Genomic DNA, 6,685 nt, shown 5'->3' on the forward strand with positions numbered 1-6,685 from the left:
AATGATAATGAAATCTCAACAATATTTTACTGTAGGACAACAAAAAAAGCATGTCTAAACACCATTGACTACATAAGAACTGAAAAAGAAAAAAAGAATATTGCGGGTTAGTAATCCATGTATATAAAGATACGAAAAGTGTACATATTTTCACAAAACATACACTTTTACTTCGTCACAATTATAATATAAAAACATCTGCTTGTGTAAAGTGTAAAAATTATAGTTGACTTGCAGGTAAAAAATAAAAATCATTACACACTTTTCAAATTTATTAAGAAATTAATTAATTAATGGACATATTTCACGCTTTGGGTCGATAGAGGTTGTCATAAGTACGTTTGTTTACAATCTATTTGACGAAGTAGTTGTATGCGTATGGGTAGGCTGCGCCCACGTAAGGGTTAGCGTAGTAACCGGAGCCATAATATGCGCTGGCTGCAGCTGGGAAGACAGCTGGAGCGGTGTAAGCCAGAACTTGGGGATCCGGCTTGGGGTTGGCGAAGGCTACCGCCAGCAGGGCGAAGAAAGCGATCTGAAATTGAACAGTACTTATTACCACACCGTTGTCAAATAACATCATTACAAACCAGAGATTGCATTTTACTATGTCATCGGGGTTATATTATACATAATATATTGTATATCGTTAATTTTATGCTTTACGGCTCGGATTATTTTGTCGCTGTTATAGGCAGATGCTCACACCTTACATCACTTCCCGATGTAATTTTTCTGATTTTTTAATTCTCACATCAGAAAGAATAAGACTGTTTTAAAAAAAAACTCGCATACTCATGTAAGAACACAATGAACCTTCTAAATACGTTTGTAAGAATTATATTTTAAATATGCGGCTATTATAATTACACATTTTTCATTTTTTGGCTCATAGTTGCTGTAAAAAGAGAAAGTCGTCACATTTTATACTTCGCACACTATCAAATTTAACCTGAAGTCGGGTGGCGAGACTAGCAAAGTGTGACAAAATAATTGATAGTGAATCAAACATATATTTTGTTGCAGTAATAAATAAATAAATACACGGTAACTTACGAATCTGAAGAACATTGTGAAGTTTCTTGGGATGGCTACTCTCAAGTGATGCTGATCTGAGAGTTGCTCCAGTTTATATACAACTATAACATAGACCACGCCCGCCGGCGACAATGGCGCGTCCTTGATCTTCAGTAATGTATTCGGTGTACTAACGACACTTATATTAATCACAATATCCGCATTAGGCGTTCCTAACAAGCAGCCAGTCATTATGAGGATCTAACCAACACAATAACACATAAGAAAAATTAGCTTTGATAAGCTACATTTAGGTTCGTCAATAAAGAAAAGACAAAATATGAACAATAAATTCGGTCAAACACAAGTCGGACACCCACAAGGAGGGTTAAGGAACCTCATTATGGAACTCAATACCTTGGTGTTAATTATTTGTCTTATAATTCTTTATTGTTGGTACGTGAAACATATTCTGTTCAAATGTCAACTATTTTTTTTATGGAATAGGAGGACAAACGAGCGACAATCACCGCCGCCCATAATCTCTTGCAACACCATAGGAATCACAGGAGCGTTGCCGGTCATTAAGGAAGGAGTAAGCTCTTTTTTTAAGGTACCCATGTCGTATCGTCCCGGAAACTCCGCACAAGGAAGCTCATTCCACAGCTTTGTTGTACGTGGAAGAAAGCTCCTTGATTGTGATTTATGTGACGCAGCCCGCTGACATGTAGCTGGATGGCCATGGTAGTCGACGTGGGAAAGTTAGGCGGGTCCAATTTCGCAAAAGAGATCACTCGTCGAATCCATCTTGGATGGTCAGCGTTCGGGCAGCTCCGCGAAATCTTCACGTCCCAATTACCTCTGAAGAGCAAAAAGGTGACGATTTTTATGAACGTATACTAAATTTTCATGAATGTACTGACGATCAACAGTCATATATTTGTTTCTTTAAATATATATTATATAGCACGAACAGCTCTCTTTTGCAGAGGAAACACTATATCAATGTCAGCAGCATGACCCCACAGTAAAATACCGTACGTCATGATGCTGTGAAAATAACTGAAGTATACTAATCTAGCGGTAGCAACGTACGTGTACTATCGAATCTTTCTTACGGCGTATGTCACAGAGGTGAGTCTATTTGCTAGTTGGGCAATATATGGACCACAGGAAGCTTTTTATCTAACGTAATATCCAAGTAGACTGTAGTGACCACAAGTTCCAATCTTTGGTTCAAGAACGTTTTTTTTGTACCTCCGCTGTGTTTGGTCTAATGAACCGTAGCAACATTGTTTTTTTTTTAATTGTATAAAGCAGATTATTCGAATCAAAACAACGCACTATATTTGAGAGTGCATCGCTTACCTCGTCATCAATATCTGCACGTCGCTTCACTTAACAAATAAGTGAATCAGCAAACAATACAATCTCATGTCTATCATCTACTCTAAACGGTAAATCGTTATTATACTTAGTCTGGCCATACATACTGTTAGAATTAATAATAAACAACATATTACATTTGAATTTGGAATCTGTCAATTTTATATGATTGTTCAGGAAGTTTTCTCATTTTGGCGCCAATACATTGTAGAATATTTTGCGATATTAAAATGGAGTGGGGTGATAAAGAGAACCGAATCGCTGTGATTGCATTACATAAAGTAGGTATGGAGCCAAATGCAATTTTTAAAACTCTCCATACGCTTGGTATTAGGAAAATGTTGGTGTATCGGACTACATATATTAGTAGACACAATGAGACCTCCTCTGTTTGTAACAGAAAAAGGTCAAAGCAGTAATGGAAAGATTTCGTAGACAACCTTTCAGAGAGCAAAATATTTTATCTTGGGAGATGAAGATAGAAGATACCTAGAAGCATGTCGCGTAATTTAAAAGATGACCTAGGACTTGCAGCCTCTAAGACACATACTGGTCATTTCTTAACTGATAATTTAACAAATAATGGAGTGGAAAAATCTATACAACTGCTGAAGCGGAACGCAAAGGGAGGTCACAGAAAAATTTTGTTAACAGATCAGAAAATTCTTACAATTGAGCAACATTATGCTCAAAGCTCTAAGGAAGCTTCCCAATTAATCGACAGAGTGCAACGTGGGCACTATCTGACTTCAGTGATGGTTTGGTGTCGTATTAGCTATGTAGGAGTGACCACGCCAATCTTTTCTGAAAATGGTAACAAGACATCGTCACGAGTGTATCAAGATACCATTCTTGATAAGGTGGTGAAGCCCCTTAACAACACCATATTCAAGAACCAAGAATGGTCCTTCCAGAAAGACTCGGCGCCGGGTCATATAGCTCGGTCTACGCAGTCTTGGTTGAAAACGAACGTTTCAGACGTCATCAGAGCTGAAGACTAGCCGTCGTCTAGTCCCAATCTTAATCCACTGGATTATGATTTATGGTCAGTTTAAGAGTGTACGGCTTGCTCTAAGCGACATGATAATTTAGAGTCCTTGAAACAATCCGTACGATTAGCAGTGAAGAATTTTCCCATGGAAAGAGTGCGTGCTTCTATTGATAACTGGCCTCAATGTGTAAAGGACTGTATTGCAGCCAATTTAGAACACTTCGAATAAGCTTTTTATATTTTAAATTATTTTATATTTATGTATTAAACTAACACACTGTAAAAGTAATAAATGTTATTTGTAATAGAAATTTTTCTTTCTCTGTTTCAGTATTTATGGCAAGATAATAATAAGCAAGTATATAAGAAACAAGAAAAGACCTACAATAGATTCCTGCAAAAAACCTATTCCTACAGGCTTATCCAAACACCGTTTGCCATTTACGTCAACTATCTGAATTCATTCGCTTTAATATGATTTTAACAGATTTAGGGCCGTATTTCACTCCATAATGCTTTAATTTTAGGAGTAAAGTTCATGTTGCATGTCTAGCTGCTGTTTTGCAAAAAAATAAAGGTACTCGTACTAGAAGTGTCTTGAAAAAGTGCGTATGAATCTCGTGAGCCACTTACTCAGTAGACACTCGGCTGATTCACGCCCTCGCCATCTCATGCGACCGCCCTCTAACTATAAAATAAGACATTTTATTGGACGATATAACATTGTTAAAATATAATATGGATTACAATGTAATGCTTATCGTACAATAAACATTTATAAATCCCAGTCAGGGGTATCATTAAGTAAATCATTCATGTTGTAATATCCTTTACCACACAAACGTTTTGAACAATTTCGTATCACTTTTTTTTACATTTTCTGGGATCTTGTTGTAAAAGCCTATACATCTCCCAATAAAAGACTTACTAACTCGACTTATCCGAGTAGTAGGCATTACAAGTTTTCTGATAGAATGTCGTTTACTTCATCGTATATAAATTGGTTTCTTTTCACATTAAACATCAATTAAGTGTCCAAACAAATCCGCAAACAAACTATTTTTTTTTTCCATAAGGTTCGGAAGACTCTTTATGTAGATAAGGTCGAGGAACGGACCAAGAATAGACCCTTGTCCCAGCAGATCTCTTGCCATTCACGCCAACCTTCAGAATTCTATTATTTAAATATGAAATCAGAAAGCATATTAAGCTGGAATAAGAAACTGTTAGGACCAGGATAAAAAAACATTTGCATTTTATATACCTAAGGCACATATACCCTAGACACCTGCTTTTTATTAATATATATATTTTATTAGTACAATCCGCTTTAACCTATTATATAGTCATATGAGAAGGAGCAACTAAAACCAAATTTTTATTGTTCAAAAGAACTCAACGTCCTATATTAAAATTATGTTGCTTAAAAGGCGGTTGCTTAATATGCTAGATGCTAATGTGTGGTCAGTTAGGAAAATCTACATCTTCAAAGTAACTGAAAAAGTGTACAAGAAACTAGACTGGAGTCCTCGTATTTTTAGATAGAAGAAATCAATATTATAGGTATTATAATAAGGATGATAAAATGTAGATGGGTTAATTTACAACAAAATAAACAAATTAAACAAATTAAACAACATACTATTATACAACTCAACAATATTTAGTGTAGAACAGTAATAAAGAATAATAACGCTCAGAATGATAGTTTCATTTATAGTTCTTGTCAATATAGAAGTAACATTCGCCAACACGCACACAGACAGCCAAATAATGTTTCAAGTGAATAAACATTTCCCTAAATCAGTAAATTATGAGGAATACTAGATTTTTATGTAATAAAGAAAGAAAAAATAAAATATAAATTAAGAATTTAATAAAATCATCACGTATTTTATTATTGCTGTAACAATTTTTGAAGTGTGAGTAAAGCAGTTCTTTAGAATCTTTGTTTTTTGAAACTCCATGAAACGAAAAAGCGACGCGATTCCCAGCTATATCCGAGGTTTTTTAGGGTGTAGAGAACGAATTTGGGATAATTTTTGAAATCCAAGATGGCCGCCGTGCAAAATTATGATTTCAACAATATGGATATCGTATTGCTGGTTCTCGAGGGTGCAGAGAATGAATTTGGGATCAATTTTGAAATCCAAGATGGCCGCCGCGATAATTTATGATTTCAACATGATTGATACTGAATCCGAGGTTCTCGAGGGTCCAGAAAACGAATTTGGTATCATTTTCTTAGAACCAACATGGCCGCCGCGCAAATTTATGATTTCAACTATTTTAGTGCCACGTGGCATAACAATTTCCGAAAGCAAAGATAACCACCACGCATACACCCTTTCAATGCACAGTAAGTCATTTTTCAATTAAATTTCACGCACTGATTGATATGGAAGTTGACAGAATAACACTGACGTGGCGGAAAACGTATGTGGTCATAAACGACCACAATGAAACTGCTTTATTTCGCTTGGGCCTAATCACATTCTAAGCGTTATTTTTCTAAGGTTAGGAAGATCATTTATGTAGATAAGGAAATGGAACGGTCCAAGAATATACCCTTGTGGTATCCCAATATTGAGAGGCGTTCCAGGAGATCGATTGATCGATGAAAGCATAAGCTGGAATAAGATGCTGTTAGCACCAGGATAAAGACAATTATTTGCATTTTTATATACCTCGGGCACATATACCATAGACAGCTGCTTATTAATAATATATATATTTCATTAGTACAATCCGTTTTAACCTATTATATAGTCATATGAGAAGGAGCTACTAAAACCAAATTTTTATTGTTAAAAAGAACCCAACATGCTTTATTAAAAAAATGTTGCTTAAAAGGCGGTTATATGATAGATGCTAATGTGTGGTCAGTTTGGAAAATGTACATCTTAAAAGTAATTGAAAAAGTGCATAAGAAGACTTGAGTCCTCTTATTTTAGATAGAAGAAAACAATATAATTTAATAATAACGCCGATAAAATATAGATTGATTAATATACAACAAAATAAACAAATTAAATAACATATTATACACCTCAACAATATTTCACTGTAGTACAGCAATAAAGGCATATCTAAACACATTTAACTTCATAGGAACTGAAGAAATAATAAAGAAATGGTAACTTAATAATGTATAATATATGTAAAGATACGAAAAGTGTACATATTTTCACAAAACATACACTTTTACTTCTTCATAATTATAATATAAATACATCTGCTCGTGTAAAGTGTAAACATTGTAGTTGACTTTTAGGTAAAAATTAAAAATCA

General features: G+C 34.9%; 1 long non-coding RNA gene across 1 annotated transcript; it reads right to left on the minus strand.

Moving 5' to 3' along the window:
• Window positions 1-258: 258 nt before the first annotated feature.
• Window positions 259-1,202, minus strand: LOC126970206 (uncharacterized). Its single transcript, XR_007730546.1, has 2 exons — window positions 1,057-1,202; window positions 259-535 (listed from the first exon to the last, which is right to left on the minus strand). It is a non-coding gene; the product is annotated as an uncharacterized LOC126970206 (long non-coding RNA).
• Between the last annotated feature and the right edge of the window lie 5,483 nt (window positions 1,203-6,685).

This window comes from Leptidea sinapis, chromosome 20, assembly GCF_905404315.1.
Source record: "Leptidea sinapis chromosome 20, ilLepSina1.1, whole genome shotgun sequence".
Lineage (NCBI taxonomy): Eukaryota > Metazoa > Arthropoda > Insecta > Lepidoptera > Pieridae > Leptidea > Leptidea sinapis.